Genomic DNA, 19240 nt, shown 5'->3' with positions numbered 1-19240 from the left:
TTGAGGTGGAAGTGTGTGAGCACCGTCTTGCCTGCTATAAGACATGGAAGAGACTCCTTCCTCAGACTGAGTAGAAGACTCAGCCACTCCCCTCTCCGCTGGTCCTTCTTCTCGAAGACCCGATGTAGCCTGGTCTTCAATTGGAGCATTTAGTTATGAAGAACTTGTTACAGAAGAAAAGTGTCTAGATCCGGCTTTTCTCCAGTGCTACCTAAAAAGAGTTGAACTAATATCAAGTTGAAGAAGTGAGGTTATGGGAGGAGACCGCCACAGGGATGACCACATAAACAGGATCCACAGGGAAGTAAAGATGAAGGAAGGCACCAGGCAGTGGTGGCACACACCTTTAATCCCAGCACTCGGGAGGTGAGTTCGAGGCCAGCCTGGTCTAAAGAGCGAGATCCAGGAAAGACCCAGATCCAGGAAAGACCCAAAGCTACACAGAAAAATCCTGTCTTGAAAATAAAAACAAAACAAAACAAAACAAAACAAAACAAAACAAACAAACAAACAAACAAGATGAAGGAAGGCTGCACTGTGTTCCTTTGAGCTCTGAGGACCCGCTCAACCCGTTAGAAAAAGACGAGGAAAAGGAAGACTCGCATATGTATTAAAATAGAGGGCAGTTGAGTGTGGCACACGTTTTTAAGCCTAGATCTTGGGAGACACAGGCCTTCCATGAGTTCAAGGTTAGCCAGGTCTACACCGTGAGTCTTTGTCTCAAAATAAATAAATCATAAAATAAAAGGCAAGAAAATGATGAGGATGAATGAAGACAAATGAAATTTAAATTGGGTGAAAAGATGAAACCTTAAATTCTTACACTAAAGATAAAGGGCATAGGGAATGTCCCTTTGGAAGTCAGGGATAACTTATAATTTGAAACTTTTAAGAACCAGGAAGATATTTTTTAAAATATTTGAGAGCGGGACTGTGGTGGCGCACGCCTTTAATACCAAGCGCTCGGGAGTCAGAGGCAGGTGGATCTCCGTGAGTTCAAGGCCAGCCTCAGCGGCAGAGCAAGTTTCAACCTGTTAACAGTGGTGGTGCTTTTATCGATTGAAAACTACTCTCCGTCAACATGTTTTAGTACCTGTGTACCTTCGGCTAGCACCAGACCAGAGATAATATCACTCCGCCCCAATTTATTAACAAAAGCCATTCTCAGTAGTTTGTGTCGAGCAGACACACAATTATTCTACTTTTTCTTCGCGATGTTGTCGGGGGAGAGCGCGCACGCAGTCCCCCACTACCACAAATTCTGCAGTCGAGTTTCCCGCATTTGGGGAAATCGCAGGGGTCAGCACACCCCAAGTGCAATGGGTGAGCCTCACCCTGGGAAAACCACCTGCTTCATCATGGTGTCTCCCCTGCCAGGTAAGTATGCTCGTCTCCCCGACACACACCACTCAGCCACACCGGCCCTGCGCTCTCAACACACGGTCACTTCGCCGTCGGCGATCCCGGGTCACCGCGCACCCGCGCCCGCTTCCTGCGCTCCGCTGCCCCCCGCGGACCCGCGCTCCCTCCCACGCCGCGCGCGAAATCCCTCGCGTTTCCGCAGCGGTGCGGACCGGCAGCCCCTGCGCGCCCCTCATTTGCATAGACCACGCCCCGACTGGCACCCAAGGGTGACATGACAACACTCCCCTTTGCCACGTTGTCCTGGAGAACTCTCTTGCCCGCGGAGAGCTGGATGGAGTTTCTGGATCAGACACAAATCATCTTGAATTGTCTCCAAATCCTAAGTATCAGTGGGCTGCCCACCGCTGTGGCCTAACTGCCTTGTAACTGGTTTTGGGGAGTAAGAACAGACCCCCATCTCCCTCCAACACCAAGTAGGAGAATGTTTTCGGGGAGCCCGGGAGCCAGCGCTACAGCAGAGGTCTCCCCGCTTCGCTCCAACCTGCCTACTTCGTGTCTCCACCCCTGTATTTTAAGACTCTTGACGTATGAATTTCTTTGTTCTCTTCTACAGAAACACCGGGAAGCTGACACTACGTGTGGTCATGGTATTTGGGGTGACCCAAGTCCGTGTTCCTGGTCCAGGGGATCCACTATGCCCTCTCTGGACCTCCTCAGGCTCCTGCATGTATGTGGTGCGCACACATACACTCTGGCACAAACACATACACACAAAATAAATAAGTACTCTCTTTTCTGGGTTGTCTGTGTGGGAAAGGAGGGGCGGGTGTGTGTGCCCTGACTGGAGTGTTGTGGCCACGGGACAGTTTATGACAGTCGGATCGCTTTCTACTGCGTGGGTTCCTGGATCAAGCTCTGATGGCAACCGCCCTTACCATTAAGTCATCTCTCTGACCCCTTAAAAATCTGTTTGTCTGTCTCTGTCAAACTTTATCTGTCTGTCTCTGTCTCTATCTCTCTCTGAAACAGGGTCTCTCAACATAGCCTTGGCTGTGCTGGAGCTCAATATGTAGACCAGGCTGGCCTGGAACTCACGAGATCCTCCTGCCTCTGCCTCCTTCCCAGTGCTGCAATGAAAGGTGTGCACCACCACACCATGCTTTTTTAAAAAATACTTTAATTTTTTAAAATTAGAGTCTTAGCTTAATCCCAGCACTTGGGAGGCAGAGGCAGAAGGATCTCTGTGAATCTGAGGCTAGCCTGGGCTACAGAGAGAGAGTTTCAGGACAGCCAGGGCTACACAAAGAAACTGTCTCAGAAAAAAAAAAAAAGAAAGAAAAGAACAATTGTGGATGGGTTGATATGGTGACAGTGAGGCTTTTGTTTGCTTGAGATAAGATCTTGCTCTGTAGCCCAGGCTGTCTTTGGACCTGCTGTCCTCCTGCCTCAGAGTCCTAAGTGCTTGGATAATAAGTAATGCTCAGGTTACAGGTGTGTGCCACCAACTCTAGCTCATGTTAGGTTCCGAAAAGAAGCCAGGCATGGTGGCACACACCTCTATTCCCAGCACTCTGCATGTGGAGGCAGGAGGACCATGGATTTGAGACTATCTGCGTCTCAGAGCGAGATGGTCTCTGTTTTAAGGGTTGGGGTGTAACTCAGTGGTAGGGGACTTGCCTGTCACGTACATGTTCTGGGTGTGATCCCCAGCATAGCGGGAAAGAGAAACGGCTTTGTATTTTAGAAATGAGAATGGCCAGGTGGCGGTGTCTGTGGTCCAGGTGGCGCCTGATTCTGTGAGCATCAGAAAGTCATTTGATTACTCATGAGAGAGCTGGAGTGTCCCAGAGGCTCTGTGTTAAAAAGCCTTAGCCCCAGCTTTGTGATAGGGGGACTTGAGGGCCTGTGGCCATGGGACATCTGCCCTTGGTGGGCATAACGGGATCTCAGCCCTGTTCTCTACTCTTCTTCCATATCGTGAGATCAAGTTTTGCTTCAACACACCCTTCCACGAAGGCTTGCCTCTGCCCCACCATGAAAAGCCTGAAAGCCACAGGTCTACCAGATCATGAACAAACTTTCCAAACCTGTGAGTCAGAGTAAACTTTCTTCCCTCAAAAACTAATTTATATTCCTTCAATGGGGGGGGGGACCCTTAAAACGAATGGACACACCAGAGAACTAATTGTATACTAATAACTAAGCCTTCATTCAAAATTGTAACTAATTGTCACACGAGTAATTGTTAATTCTTAGCTTCCATAGTTGCCAGAAGCCTTCATTTCATTCTCTGGGGATCCCTGTCACAGACCACATACTCATTCACTGCCATGTAACGACAGAATATCTCTCCCCTCCTTTCTGCAGCCCATTTAAACAATTGTAAAATTACTGCAACGCTGGAGACCTTCATTGCACTACTGGAAGCCAGGGGCCCTGTTTTCTTTCCACCATCAGGTAGAGGGCTATATTCATGCTGTGTTCCTAAGGGAGAGCGTGTGTGGAGAGCATCCGTGTTAGGGATATGGTAGAGGGCTATATTGATGCTGTGTTCCTAAGGGAGAGCGTGTATGGAGAGAATTCGTGTTAGGGATATATACTGACACCTGCTGGTCAATGGAAGGTAAAATGTGAACCATCTTCAACACAGCAGAGTCAAATGCCAGGAGGACCCAAAACAACACACAACCGATACCTCAGAACAAAGCAAAGCCAATCAACACAGACCCACAGACTGCATTAGCTGCTATGTGTCACCTCACAGAGAATGGAACAGTGCAGGTCACTGCTCAGCAGAGAGCATCCCAGAAGTCCACATGCACACCACTCATGGGAAAAGATCTGACAGTGGACAAATAGAGATATAGAGTTACCAAGTGGTGGCAGCCTCGGAGGCCTTTAATCCCAACACTCAGGAGGCGGAGGCAGGGGCATCTCTGAGCTTGAGGCCAGTCTGGTCTACAGAGCAAGTTCCAGGACAGCCAAGGATATACACAGAAACTCTTGGAAAAAAAAAAAAAAAAAAAAAAAAACCCAAAGAGCTCAAGTCAACAGATACAGGAATGAGTTCTGTGGAGCTGTTTCTGTATCGAGTGCCAAAAGGCATGGGATTATATTGTCTATACTGTGTCTTAAATGGACAATTTATCCGAAAAAGCACTCCCTTTCGTTATCACTCCCAATCAAGGGATAATGTAAAGACAGTATCATAGTCAAGTTTATGTGCCAGCCTGGCTAGGTCACACAGTACATAGATATTTGGTCCAACAAGATGCTGGATGTTTTGGCAAAGGTATATTTAATTAAATTACTTACTGCTGTTCTGAACTCACTATGTAGACCAGACAAAGGTATATTTTAAATGAGATTAACTTTTAAATTAGTAAATGCTAAGAGATACAGAATGTAAGTGGGCTTCATCTGTAGTTGGGATTTTCTTTGGGCCACCAACCAGCTCCCAAATAAAGACACAGAGACTTATTATTAATTATGACTGCTCAGCCGCAGTTTAGGCTTGTCCCGCTAGCTCTTTTAACTTAATTTAACCTGTTTCTAGGCATTTACGTTTTGCCTTAGGGCTTTTTTTCCCCCTCTTTTTGGTTTTTTGAGACAGGGTTTGTCTGTAGCATTTGGAGCCTGTCCTGAAACTCACTCTGTAGATCAGGCTGGCCTTGAACTCACAGAGATCCACCTGCCCCTACCTCCCAAGTGCTGGGATCAAAGGCATGTGCCACCACCGCCTGGTCACCTCGGGGCTTTTTCCCTTTCTTTCATTCTATGTGTCCTGCTCTCCTGCTTCCTCTGTGTCTGGCTGGCTCCTGGTGTCTCTTTTCTTTCTTCCTTGAGCCTAAATTCCTCTTCCCAGGGTTTGGGGATTTAGCTCAGTGGTAGAGCGCTTGGCAAATGCAAGGCCCTGGGTTCAGTCCTCAGCTCTGGAAAAACAAACAAACAAATGAATAAATTTCTCCCCCCACTTGTTCCCCCTGCCTGGAAGTCCCGCCTATACCTCCTCCCTCGCGATTGGTGGTTCAGCTTTTTATTAGACCAATCAGGTGCCTTAAGCAGGCAAGATAAAAACCACAACACCTCTTTACATAATTAAACAAATATTCCAAAACATTCATCCAATCACTTGAAGGCCTTAATTAAAAAAAAAAAAAATAAGGTTGACCTTTCCAAAGAGGGAATCAATTATATATATTATATAACATACTTATATAATTCTAACATTGCATTACCAGCCCTAGAAGACACACTTAAACCAAAACTCTGCATGAACTCATTGCCAGGTCACACAGCCAATTTTGGATTTGCCAAGCCTCCACAATTATGTGAGCCAGTCTCTTAAAATAAATATTGATCGATCAACATGTAGATAGAAGTTGGTTCTGTTCCTTTGGAAAATTCTGCATGTTACACTGATTCGCTCCTGTCATGGACATAAGAGGGGGGGCATAAACATTAGGGTCAGTGACGGGGTTCTCCTTTTAGGTAAGATGGTTGGGTACAAAGCTACTCAAGGAGTCACTCTGACCAGTCACTCTAGCCCTGGTTGAACAGGCCACCAGAAAATTACAATCATGCAAAATACCTTGAAGATGTAGCTGATGGGCAGACAGGGAGATACCCTACTTAGTCCTCTGTGTGTGTAGTGTGTCGTCCCCCCCAACCCCTTCACAGAAGAGCAGCACGCTCATAGAATGCCATTCCTGGATGTATGGAAAGCGGTTTGCTGCACTAGCAGGAGTTGATGGGGGTTTTTTTTGTTTGTTTGTTTTTGTTTTTTAACAAAATAAATTGGAATGTAAATTGGCTTCCGTCTATGGAAAGTAAATGCATAAGGTTTGTGGCTGAGAAGCACATATACTATAATCTCTGTGGTATAGCGTTTGTAAGTCTAGGACTCAGCCTCCTAGAAACACTTGACAACTGGCAAACGACATTTGCACGGGAATGGCTGCTGGACCACTGTGTGTGAGCATAAGATTACGGAAACAGCTTAACTGTAAAAGTAACCTGTATAGGAATAGGTAATGGGGCAACAGAGGAAGAGACGCGGAGTTACCTGACTTTTAAAAAGGATTTGTGTACGCTGGTGGATTTTCGTGGCGATAGAGTGATGAGGCTGGAATAGGCGTTGGGAACCGAACTTGGGTCCTCTGCAAAAGCAACACACATCCTTAACCATTCAGCCATAACTCCAGCCTCATGGTAACTTCTTTCAACCCAGGGCTCAGTAATACTAGGAAAGCATGATAATGATGAACTTTGCCTTTCCTGGCAGCATGATGGGATGGAACAATCACTAAAGCCAGCTTGCCCTGTAGATAATGTAATATGTTCCATTATATTCACATTGCAGTTGACAGAAAAACAAAAACAAAAACAATATCGGTACAGAACATTTATTTTCTCTTGCCCAGGACCACACAGAAAAGGCTCACTCGAGGGCGGGGCACCCCGTTCAGTTTGCAGTAATAATCGAGTTTCCCAGGACATTTTCTCTTAGAAAAGAGGCCACACGAGAGCAAGCAAGTCAAGTAGTAAGAAAGTCCCTTGTCATTGTAGACTTAAACATAAAAGCCACATGACGTCCCTGGGTGGGCTTGAACCACCAACCTTTCGGTTAACAGCCGAACGCGCTAACCGATTGCGCCACAGAGACACGGCCACAGCTCTGCCTACATTCTAGTGGAGAGTGAGCTGTGCATGAGCCAATAACGCACAGCTATTGCAAAACTCCTGGATCAGTTCCAGAGCCTTGCAGGCCTGGAGGATTTGGAGCGGCGAATCCAATTGCTCTTGTCATTTGAAGCCTGCGCTTTGAATCCCAACAGCAGCTGAAGCGCTTTCTTAGTGTCCCAAACTCAGAAGCCCCGCCCCGCCCCGCGGCTCCGCCTCCCGGGTCCGCCCAGGTGGGACCTACCTGAAGCTAACACCCTCCGAGCGCCAGCAGAACTTGTTGAGTCGGTACTGTTTTCTTTTTCCCTTTTCAACAGTTCTTTGTTGAGATTATAGTGAAGTTTCTTCATTTACCCCTTTCCTTTCCTCCCTCCAAACCTTCCCATAGACCCTCCTTGCTCTCTTTCAAATTCAGTCTCTTCACATTAATTGTTGTTACATACACACACACACAAATACAACCCGCTCATTCCTGTATAATGTTACTCTCTCTATATTTTCAGGGTTGACCATTTGGCACTGGCTAACCAATCCGTGTGCTCTTCCCTGGGAAAGGATCCCCTACCCGCAGTGTTTCTTCGTGTAGGGTTGAGGTCTCTGTGGGCTCCCTGTCCACTTTGGTATGTGTATGTTGTTCTTGTTCAACTCATGTTTAGGCAGTCACGTTGGTGAGAAATTATGGTGTAGCTTCTGACATTATTAACAGACACAGTCTCACAGCAAAGTCCCTGATCCTCTAGCTCTTTCCAATCTCTCTTCTACAGTGTTCCCTGAGTTTAGGTCTGAGAGTGTTTTGTAGATGTTTCCACTGGGACTGGACTCCACAACTGCATTTTGATTGGTTGTGGTTTTCTGGAATGGTCTCCGGTAATTTATTATTTATTACTTCTTTTATTTCTTGAGATTATAATGACATCACTTCTCCTTCCCCTTCCTCCCTCCAAACCCTCCCATATACCCCTCCTTGCTCCTTTCAAATTCATGGCTTCTTTTCATTCATCGCTGTAACATGCATATGTGAGTGTGTAGACATATGTATACACACATATATGTTCCTAAACACAGCAGCCCGGTCTGTATAATTACTTGTTTGTGTGTTTTCAGGGCTGACCATTAGTACTGGATAACCAATCCGCGTGCTCTTCCCTGGGGAAGGCTGTGTCTCCCGCCCACAGCATGCCTCGGTTGCCTGGAGTTCTTTGTGTAAGGCTAAGGCCTCCTGGGCTTTCTCGAATCCATTCTAGCACTATGATTAGCATATTGTTATTGTCTTTGGTCAGCTCACGCTTAGGCAGTCGTGTTGGTGAGACTTACCAGTGTAGCTTGTGACATTACGAGGAGACACAATCTTACAGCAAGCTCCCTGATCCCCTGGCTCTTAAAGGATTTCTGCCTCCTCTTCTGAAAAGTTCCCTGAGCCTTAGGTATTGGAATGTTTGGTGGATGTGTCCATTGGGACTGGGCTCCACAATTCTGCATTTTGATTGGTTGTGTTTTTATGTAATGGTCGCCGTCGGGTTGGTTGCAAAGAGAAGTTTCCTTGATGAGGGGAGAGGACTACACTTACCTGCAGCTGTAAGGACAAATACTTAGAAATCAGGGATTTTGCTGGTAAGTGGTGGCTGTAGGTTCCAACTCCAACAGCTGTGATCTCACTAGCCCCGGTAGCTGGCCATGTCTCCAGGTGTGGTTCCCTCTGAAGTCCAGTTAAAGAGCTGTTGGGTACTGCCGATGCCTGTGTGCAATGCTGCTCATTGTTGGGGTTCACAGCTGGCTGGGACTGTTGGTTGTTTTCCTCCTTGGGAGGCTTGTGTGGTGCCTTCTGGTACCACAGAAACTACTCTTCAGGGAGGGGCTCCCAGGTCAGTTCCAGCTCAGGGGCCTCTAACAAACAAACAAACAAACAAAAATAACTCTTGCTATGAGAAGCCTTCTTTTGAGTTGTGGGTCAGAGTTGTCCAAGAGATTCCCCAAACATTCTGGGCTATTGTCCTTGGTCGTCCCCCAGAGGTAAGTCTCCACTGCGGAAGACACTGTGTTATTTCTGTTTGTTTGTTTGTTAGATGGTCTTTGACTCTTGGAGGCGTCATTATCAGCCCAGATGGGAAAATTTCATTTGAACTACACACACACACACACACACACACACACACACACACAAGGGAGAGAGGTTTTTTGTTTTGTTTTGTTTTTCTAGGTAGATAGTTAATAATAATACAGTTTGTTATGACCTTTCACACACCCTTCCTGGTATTTTCCCTCCTCTCCCCCCTCCCACTCCCCCCCCATTTCTCTCCCTCCTCCTCCCTAGTTAGAGTCTCTTACATTCATCTGTCTCCTCATCAGATCTCTGGGGCCTGGTGTCCTCCTCCCTATCACTCTCCCATCCCTGCACCTTGGCCACGGTCACTTTTTGCTGCCCTGGTTTCCACGGTTACCCCAGGACATCTACTCGCATCTGGGGATGTGGAGCCAAAAGCCTCCAATGACATAGGACATGCAACATTTGCCTCACCTCATCAACATGATCTTCTGTACTTCCATCTACCTGAGAAGTTCATGATTTCGGTTTTCTTTACAGTTGAAGAGTGTTCCATCATGCCATGCACCGCGTGTTCATTTCCCATTCATTGGCTGAAGGACGTTTAGATTGTTTCCATTTTCTAGCTGTGGTGAACAGAGCACTGGTGAACATGCTGAGTAAGTGCTGTGGAGTAGGGGTCAAGTCCTTTGGACACGTTAAGGGGTGAGGTAGCTGGGTCATATGATATGGTGGACTTATTTTTAACTTTTTGAGAACCTCTACACTGATTTCAGAGTGGTTGGACCAGTTCAAAATCTCATCGACAGTGAATTAAGGTTCCCCTTTCTCCACATCCTCTTCAGTATTTGTTTTTATCTTTATCATTCTTACTGGGGAAAGATGAAATTTCAAAATTATTTGCCTCTGCCCCCCAGCTCTTGAATTTCAGGCCTGTGATACAACACCCAGCAATTCTTACAGGGCTTTTCTTCTTTGACAAGCTTCAGAAATTGATGGAATTCGATTCCATTTTCCCTTCTATTGCTAAAACCCCTGTGATCTCCAAGACCTTTCTCCTACCTGAAGCAGAGAGTAACATTTTCTTTTCGAAGCATCTTAGTCTTCATGCTAAAAATCTATTTTTTTATTTCCTGATCTCATTAAAATTCTAGACTCAGCCGGCAGACCAATATCGACAGTATTTCCAGTTACGTTCTTCCTACCAACCTCCTTGGCCTTTGGCCTTCTCTCATTTCCTCTTTTATCTTCTTACCTCTATGGTTATGAAAATCAAAAATAGCTAAAACTGAGAAAAAGAAAATTAGGCCCTGCACCTTGACCTGACCTGACCTGTTTTCTGGCTTGTGAATCTATTTCTCGCTGTGCAGCCTTGAACTTCAATACTTTCTTCCATGAAATGGAACTAATGAAAGGGTCCGCTTCATTCTTTCCTCAGCTCTATCTGGAAGATAATCAATAATGCAACTCCAGAGAATCATTTTCCTCGGTGTCATCACTTCTGATAATTATATCTGTCTGCATTGTTTTTGAAAGCTACTGTTTAGATAGTCTGCACATTAAATTGGTGTTTCTGGTAGAAATCCCCTGTAGATGGGCTTCTATAGCACATTGTTTTGCCCAGTTTTCCCTGTATAATGTCTCTGAGTTTTATTCATATTATTGAGATATCAGATAGTCATTCCTTTTAACTGTTGAGTACTATTCCACAATTTGGATATAGCACAATTTATCAATATTCCAATAATGGAGTGTGGCTTGTAGGTTGGGCTATTGTGGATAAAATTGCTATGGAAATTCTTGTTAGTGTGTTTGTGTGTGTGTGTGTGTGTGTGTGTGTGTGTACATGTATAGGTGTGTGTGCACATGTACATGTTTGTACATGCATGGGTGCATGTGTGTGCACATATGCATGCTTGTGTGTGTAACTTTGTGCTTATGTATGTGTGTGTAGACATGTTTTCAGTTATCATGGAAAAGTGGGTGAAAAGTCAATAAGAACAGAGGATTACAGCTGGGTGGGTGGTGGTGCACACCTTTAATCCCAGCACGGGAGGCAGAGGCAGCAGATCTCTGTGAGTTTGAGGCCAGCCTGGGCTACAGAGCGAGTTTTAGTGTAGTGGGTAGCTGGTCCAGCTTTGATCTGGAAGTACCACCCCCTTCGAGGCTTTGGTAACTGTCACCCCTACAAGGCGGGGCTGAGAGAGGACCCTGAAGACCCGGGATCCAGATGTGCTGGCTCTTCTGGCGCCTGGACCCTGGACACTGGGGTAGACTGAGCAGAGTTCTCCAGAGAACACAGCCGGACTGCGCTACACCTTTGCCAGACCCTGTAACCTATCCCTTCACTTGTGAGTTATCCCACAAAATAAACCTCCCTTTTAACTACGTGGAGTGGCCTTAATAATTTCACCAATATCTGGCGCTCACGTGGGGCAAATTCCAAAGGCCTGGGCAGCTCCCTCCCTCAGCCTCCTCCCCGGCTGGCAGGCACCTAAACCCATCTGCAAAGGTCCATGTAGCCAGGGGACGCCTACACGGTTCCATTCCAGAAAAAGGAGCAGCTAGTCGGGTCTCAGTTCCCTACTTAGCCCCTAGACCAGCGGAAACCGCGGTGAGTGAGGCCTTCCCACTCCTCCCTGAGTGCCACCGGCTCCCCGCCACCTTGGCTCCTGCCTTCAGCTGCCGCCAGCCAAAGTCGCCAGCAGGCCCTGCTTTGGAGCTATACCAACGCCTCCTGCTGGCTGAAAAGTGCTACTGCACCCCCCAAAACCACGGAAAGGGCTTCTTTCAAGTAAAAGTACTTGATAATTTTACACCTTAAAACTGACTAACAAATTTTGAGTAATTCTTGTAATATGGCCGACAACATTACCTCACAAGAATTTAAAAACCTTTATGTCTGTATGATGAATGACATTTGCTTGGAAATATACGACCTCCCTAAGGTGTATCTGGCCTGTACCATTTTGGCATTCATTGTAATAATTCACACAGTGTTCAAATACTGGTTTAATAATAAGAACAAAGATGAGTCATTATTAGGACTAATACAGGCTTTCAAAGATAGCAATGAAGGCCTACAGAAAAAGATTCTTTCTCTGGAACCTGCTAACCAGGGTTTACAAAACAGGCTTGTACCCAAAATTGATTTTATTGATAATAAATATGAATATTTAATGAATAGAACACTAATTCTCCAGAGTGACATTGTAGCTACTCAGACACTATATAAGGAAGACAGATTATCATTAACTGATAAGGTCCATGGAATCATGTGTTTCAGAAGAACATAAAAACTTCCATGATTCCATGAGAAATCTGGAATCCCTTGCAAGAGAGGAGGTTCACTCCCTAGAACAGACCCTAGGTGCTCATCTGCAAGCCCTGGAAGAAACTCTCAGTAAACATGACAAGGAACCTAATAAGCAGAAGGGCAAGACCATACAGGTTGTAACATCACCAAATGGCTCTCATACAATGGCTTATCCTGTTATCATCCATGAGAAGCCAGCAGATGATACACACCCTGAGCCATATATGACATATACATTACAACCAATTTCAACAAGGGACTTAAAAAATATAAAGGAAGCAGTAGTTACGTATGGGATATACTCCACATATGTAAAACTGATGTTAAATTCATGGACTACCTCACATAGAATCATTCCAGATGACTGGCATCAGTTAATTTCGGCTGTTCTAGAATATAGCCAGCAGTTACAGTGGAAAAGCTGGTTGAGAGAAGAGGCAAGAAATTTAGAACAACAAGGTAAACTCAGAGGTTTTGAGATCTCCCAAGATCAAATACTTGGTGAGGGATGTTTCGCTGACAGGAATGTACAAGCCACTTATGATGAACATACAATATTCCTATGCCATACAGCAGCTCTAAATGCTTGGGAAAAAATTCCAGAACCTGGAAAACCATCTGAGGTATACACAAAGGTATTTCAGGGACTGCACGAACCCTTCACTGATTTTTTTTTTTTTTTTTACAAAGGCTGCATACAGCTATAACAAAAATTGTGTCAAATAAAGAATTAAGAAAATTATTAACTAAGTCCTTGGCATTAGACAATGCTAATGCAGAATGCAAAAGAATACTTACACCGTTAAAGATCAGATCAGTTCCTTTGGAAGAATGGATTCAGTATACTAATGGTGTTGAGTCTCTTAACTACAGTCATGAGGCTTGGATAGGAGAGACAAATCCCAGAGGAGAAAGAAGGGCCCGTGGTACCCTTTGATTTATACAAAGAAATGAAATTTGGCTGATGGATGTGTTTCATTTTGCAGAATGTGGAAGATTAAAGTATGTACACCATACCATTGACACCTATTCAGGATTTCAGTGGGCAACTCCTATGAGTTCTGGAAAGGCTGATTCTGTGATTACACACTTATTAGAAGTTATGGCCATCATGGGAATACCTGTACAAATTAAGACAGACAATGCCCCAGCATATGTCTCAAGTAAAATGAGACAGTTCTTTGCTTATTACAATATAAAGCATGTTACAGGTATACCACACAATCCCACAGGCCAAGCAGTCATAGAAAGGTACAATTGAACTTTAAAGGATATGCTAAATAAACAGCAACAGGTAACAATGACTCCTAGAAATAGATTGCATAGTGCTTTATTAACCTTGAATTTTCTCAATGCTGATGAGAAAGGAACAACAGCTGTGGAGAGACATTGGATGACAGACAAAACTACTGAGCTAAACCAACCGGTTTATTTCAAAGATGTGTTGACCTCAGAATGGAAACCTGGATATGTCCTACGTTGGGGAAGGGGTTTTGCTTTTGTTTCCGCAGGAGAAGAAAAGCTATGGATACCAACAAAATTAATAAAAATTCGATTCGAACAGGAGAAACCCCTTGATGAGGAGAAGTAAAAGCTCATCCACCAATGTGACATCTCTTCAGGTTGTAAGAAAAATTTAACAATCAAAGGTTGGGATAAGGTTCTGTTTTTGTCTTTCCAGGATAATGGAAATACTCATCTCCCAGAAATCATAAGGCCTTGGATATCTGGATGTTTACAGCAGAAAGAAAGAATCTATTGGTACCAATCTACATGGGGTAAAACATCACTGTCTAACATCTATATCTCTATCAATCTAGAAAAGTTGTGTTCCAGTTGTAAACAAAGCTGGCTTTGGAGAAGGAATTGGCTCACTCCTTCTCTAAACCCAAGCATATTAATAACAGAAAAGGTTGAGAGATTCTTCAGTTCCATATCAGAAGAGCCCTCTGATGTGAGACAGAAGGAAACCAATTATAAGGGACCATTGTCTTCAAGATTCTAATTCTCTCCGTGCTTACTCTTGATTTCTCGAATCCTTTCTTACATGTCATGTCATCTTTAAGTCCAAACTTTCCATTTTGATATATTAATACTGTTCAAGTGTTCAAGTAAAAAAATATGTTTTTCCGATAGCAATCTCTGAAGTCTCCAGAAGGAAGATGGGGCCCCAACTACAACAACTCTATCCAATCCAGAATGATGCCATAGTAATAGTCATCATCATACTACGCTTCTAGCCAGACTCTCAGACAACCTTGCTATTACTCTGAGACTTACTGCAGAATCTATAGTTAGTCTAACTGAGATTTAACTATATGAGCTTTCTCACAGTACTCAACAGAGATGCCATCGCCCCCTAAACAGCAGGAAGCAATTCTAAGAAAACGACGCCCCTTATCCCTAAGATTTCATATTTCTCAGGGTTATGGATGATGGTTATAGGGTTGGGGGTGGAAGAAAATATTAGACTCAGTATTCTCCTTAAGAAAAGAAAAAGTGTCTCAAGAAAAAAAAGAAAAGAAAAGAAAAGAAAAGAAAAGAAAAAGTGGAATGGATAGGTATAAGATATTATGAAGGGGTTGGGGATTTAGCTCAGTGGTACAGTGCTTGCCTAGCAAGTGCAAGGCCCTGGGTTCAGTCCTCAGCTCCAGAAAAAAAAAAAGATATTATGGTAGATTATTGTATATATTAGTAAACAAATTTAGTAAAATAGCAGCCTTAGATAATTTGCACTGTTATGGATTCTTATATGTTGATACAAATGTAAACTATTTTTATATTCCTGTTTAAGATAATTTATATGTTGATACAAATACAGAACTATATTTGTTATAATGTACATATATTTCTACTCTTATTTGAAATATTTGTATATTGATACAAATGTAAATTTATATCTTTCAAACTGTATGTATGTCCTACCTCTGTTTAGGATATTTTATATATTGATATATATTTAGGATTATTGTCATATTGCATATTGCACTATACATTCCTACCTCTGTTAAAGATATCTTGTGTATTGTCACAATTTTGAAGTCATTGTCCTTTTACTGTACATTTGCTTACAGACTGTTTACCTTGTTACATGAAGCCTTAGTCCTTAGGTTGTTTAGGTAGATAAGACTTATAGATTTATTGTCACCTATGCTTGTCATCTCTATAGTTATGTTAGTTAGGTTATCCAGATTCACAGATAACATAGGTCAGATGGATAGGTAATCTTCAAACACTCCATGGACCTAGAGAATATGGCATTTAAATAACTTAGAATTCTGTTGATGTGAGACACAATTGCTCCTGGCAGCACCAATTTGATCCCGAGAGAACGTTGGGCTTCTGAGACATTTCCATTTGGAAGTTTGTCTTCTTGGCACAAAATGGCCTACTGGGCAAAGAACTGCCCTTGCCTCAACTGCTGACAGTACAAATGCTGTCCTTTCTGGACAAGTAGGACACAAGGAAAGCGACCACTGTACTTTGCCAAGACACGGTAAGATGGTCTTTCAGAATTTCTGCTTCTGAAAATGGTCTGTCAGATACTCTAGGCCTGTAGCCAATTGAATGCACCAACAATGATGAGAAACACTAGGTGACTGTCCAGGCTGCCAGCTATCTCTGTCAATTCTTGCAAGATTCCCAAAAGTTGCTTACATCCATCTTCCATTCCTCAGGTACCATTATATTCCTTCTCAGGTCTTTGATGGGACTGAAGGCTAGCAGTTATAGTTACAACTTAGTGTATATACACATAAATAATATCTTAGATAGAACTTATTAAGTACTAGGTCTAGGTTCTTTAGGATTGGACACCTTTTGGAATGATCTTTGTAACACACCATTTACCTATGCTCTAGACTTCTCTGGGTTTTAGTATGTTTCTTGCTTGATATTATTGGTTGTAGTTCCATCTTATCTAGATCATTATCCCTCATTACTCCTGGACAATATTTGATAATCATTCCTATTGTGTATAGTCTTGTATTAGGTTAGAACCTTCTTATTTAGATAAAAGGGGGAGATGTAATGGGTAGCCTTTTTTCCCCTGTGTTCTGGTGTGTTTCATCTTTACTACGACTTAGTGTCTTCAACTTTATAGCTATACTACTGTGTTTAACGGTGTCCCAACATGATTCTAACATCCATTTTCCTGACAACTAATGCGTTGAACACCCTTGTTTGTGTCAGTGAGTCATTGCTGCGTTTCCCTTCCTAAAGTGTCCGTTTTAGAAGTAGCAGTGCCTCAGTTTTTGTCAGAGTGTTTGAAAACCTCTCCAGGATCGAGCTCCCTTGTCAGCATGGTGTGTGAGTGTGCCCTCCCAGACTGGGGCTTGCCCTTCTCCTGCTGCCATCTTCCAAAGCACGAGGAGAGATGACTGCCATTTAAGTCCCAGCTGTGACCATGCCCCTGGAGTCAGGCCTGGGAGACAGGATTTCAGCGCAACAGCGACTGGGGGCCTCTGGCTGCCACAGGAGCCCCCTTTAGCTTCCCGGTGCCTTTGCATGAGGACACATTGTGGGGTTCATACCCTTTGTGCCTCTGTCCATCTCTCTCAGCCTGCTGTCTTGTACCACTAGGGCCACCTGTCCAGGGGCGACATTGCTCACGGTAGTCTGATCTTCCCACATCAGTCATTAAACAGGAAACGTCCCACAAAGTGGCCAATCTGATGGAGACATCATCTCAACTGGCATTCCCTCTTCCCTGATGACTTCAGCTGTGAAAAGTTGACAAACACTAACTAGCAAAGCTCTCCCGGGTTATTCTCCTTAAAACCTGCTTCCTATGTAGAGAAAAGTGTTGGAAGCAAGCAAACACCAACCAAACAAGAAGTTATGTAGTGTGTGACAGTTTTTATTCAGAGATTTCCAAACAAGTCAAAACAAAATAGGAAAACAAGCAAGACCTCAAAACAACACAAAACCTCTGATATTTTCAGCACATTATGGTCAGAACAGAAAACTCACTATCAATCTATTAACCAAACCCAGAAAGGCATAATAGCAGAGGAAAGAAACCTGAATGCAAATAAGTACATATGTTATTTTATTTTGGCTTTTGGAGACAGGGTTTTTTTTTTGTGTAACAGCTCTGGCTGTCCTGGAACTCGCTTTGTAGCCCAGGCTGGCCTCCAACTCACAGAGATCCACCCGCCTCTGCCTCTCCAAGTGCTGGGATTAAAGGCGGGCACCACCATGCTCAGCTGTACATACATTATTAAAAAGAGAAATACAGAGCCATGAGTTGGAGGCCAGCCTGGTCTACAGAGTGAGTTCTGGGACAGCCAAGGCTACACAGAGAAACCCTGTCTTGAAAAATAAACAAAAACAAAGGGGGGGGGCCGGGGAATACTGACTGGCTGTCCGGCTACAGGCTCAGAATGCCAGCACTTGGGGAGTAGAGACAGTTCACTGCTAGCCTGAGTCTAAATAAGCAGAAGAATTATCACTCGTCTGAAAATCCTTTTTTAAAATATCTTAGGTTTAAGCTATTCTTGGATAAGAATTTGGAAGATCAATTGTCTTTCTGACACAGTGGTATTATTTAAAATAAAAAAAAAAGTTTTATCTAATTTATTGTGTGTATTTGTTTGGGGCGCGTTAAGGCAGAGGTTAGTTCTGGCCTTCCACCATGGGGTTCCTGGGATTGAACTCGGGTCATCAGCACTTTGGTGGCAAGCTCCTTTACCTGCTGAGCCATCTCACCATGCCCACGTTACTTTCTGTTGTACCCTTTCCCCGAAGCCTCCCCAAGTGCCTAAGAAACATAAACAAGACTCAGATCCTGTACCTTGTTTTTTCTTATTAAAAGGACAGTTTTTGGGCCGATTCTGTTGGCACACATTGCTGGGGATATGGACACTTCTTGGAACTCCAGAGGGCCTGTAGGACGCGCGGAGAGCAGAGCGGCTGGCGGTGGTGACAACCAGGGTTCCAGGGTTCCTGCCTCACCGGGGTCCTGTGGTCGGGTCGTCCTCCCCGCCCCCCGCCCGCGCCCCATCCCCTTCATCTGCCGAGGGCCTGCCCCCTGCAGCGGATCTCCTTTCTCATAGGGAACCGCACCCAGTGGCCAGTCTAAGGTCCATCCAGAATTGGGGACCTTCTGACTTCTGAGGATTCTAAGATTTTGTCGGAAGAAAACAACCGTGTTAGGAATGGACACCTAGTACCGCAGTAACGCGGCCCCAGCATATTAAACTCTTTGGTGAAGTCTGAGAACCGTAGGACCGCGAATTAATGGATTGTATTGTAAAATTGCAGACTCTCCGAGGTCTCTACCAATTAGATGTAAATCCGAAGTCTGAAAATGTTGCATTGGCCGGGAATCGAACCCGGGTCTCCCGCGTGGGAGGCGAGAATTCTACCACTGAACCACCAATGCTTCATGCATGACCCCAATGAAGGGTAGGAAGACCTAATCTTCAACAAGGGTTTGCGCTTTGATTTGGTCTCAGTGTTGGCTAAAAGGTAGCTAATGCATCCAAACCATTTTTTGTTTGTTTGTTTGTTTTTAAACACAAGCATTGTACTAGAAGACATTGTACCACAAATGTCTGATTTGCCTGATCCAGCTCAACCCGAAAAATAGCTTTTAGGTTGCACGAACCTCTGATTTCTGATCCCTAATCTTCAATTTTCAATTTCAAATGGTTGCCTTAGTGTTTGTTTCGGTGTTTCTGAGGTGACCAGTCTGTGGTGGTGACCTGGGTAAAAGTCTAATCAAGGGAGAACAGAGAAGAATTAAAATTAGGGGGAACACAGGGGCAAACAGGCATAATCAAAATTTGGGTTGAAGAGTTAGTTTTTATAATTGATCATGCTATGTGATGTTT

At 44.1% G+C, this 19240-nt stretch overlaps 3 non-coding genes across 3 annotated transcripts; all 3 read right to left on the bottom strand.

The window, feature by feature from the left end:
* Window positions 1–1221: 1221 nt before the first annotated feature.
* On the bottom strand, window positions 1222–1385 carry LOC118575649. Its single transcript, XR_004943874.1, has one exon. It is a non-coding gene; the product is annotated as a U1 spliceosomal RNA (small nuclear RNA).
* A 5571-nt stretch (window positions 1386–6956) lies between these two features.
* Trnan-guu lies at window positions 6957–7030 on the bottom strand. The gene has a single exon. It is a non-coding gene; the product is annotated as a tRNA-Asn (tRNA).
* Window positions 7031–18718: 11688 nt separating this feature from the next.
* Window positions 18719–18789, bottom strand: Trnag-ccc. Its single transcript has one exon. It is a non-coding gene; the product is annotated as a tRNA-Gly (tRNA).
* Window positions 18790–19240: the final 451 nt, after the last annotated feature.

This window comes from Onychomys torridus, unplaced genomic scaffold (genome assembly GCF_903995425.1).
Source record: "Onychomys torridus unplaced genomic scaffold, mOncTor1.1, whole genome shotgun sequence".
Lineage (NCBI taxonomy): Eukaryota > Metazoa > Chordata > Mammalia > Rodentia > Cricetidae > Onychomys > Onychomys torridus.
The sequence above is the reverse complement of the archived record's forward strand: the minus strand, read 5'-3'. Positions and strand labels throughout refer to the sequence as shown.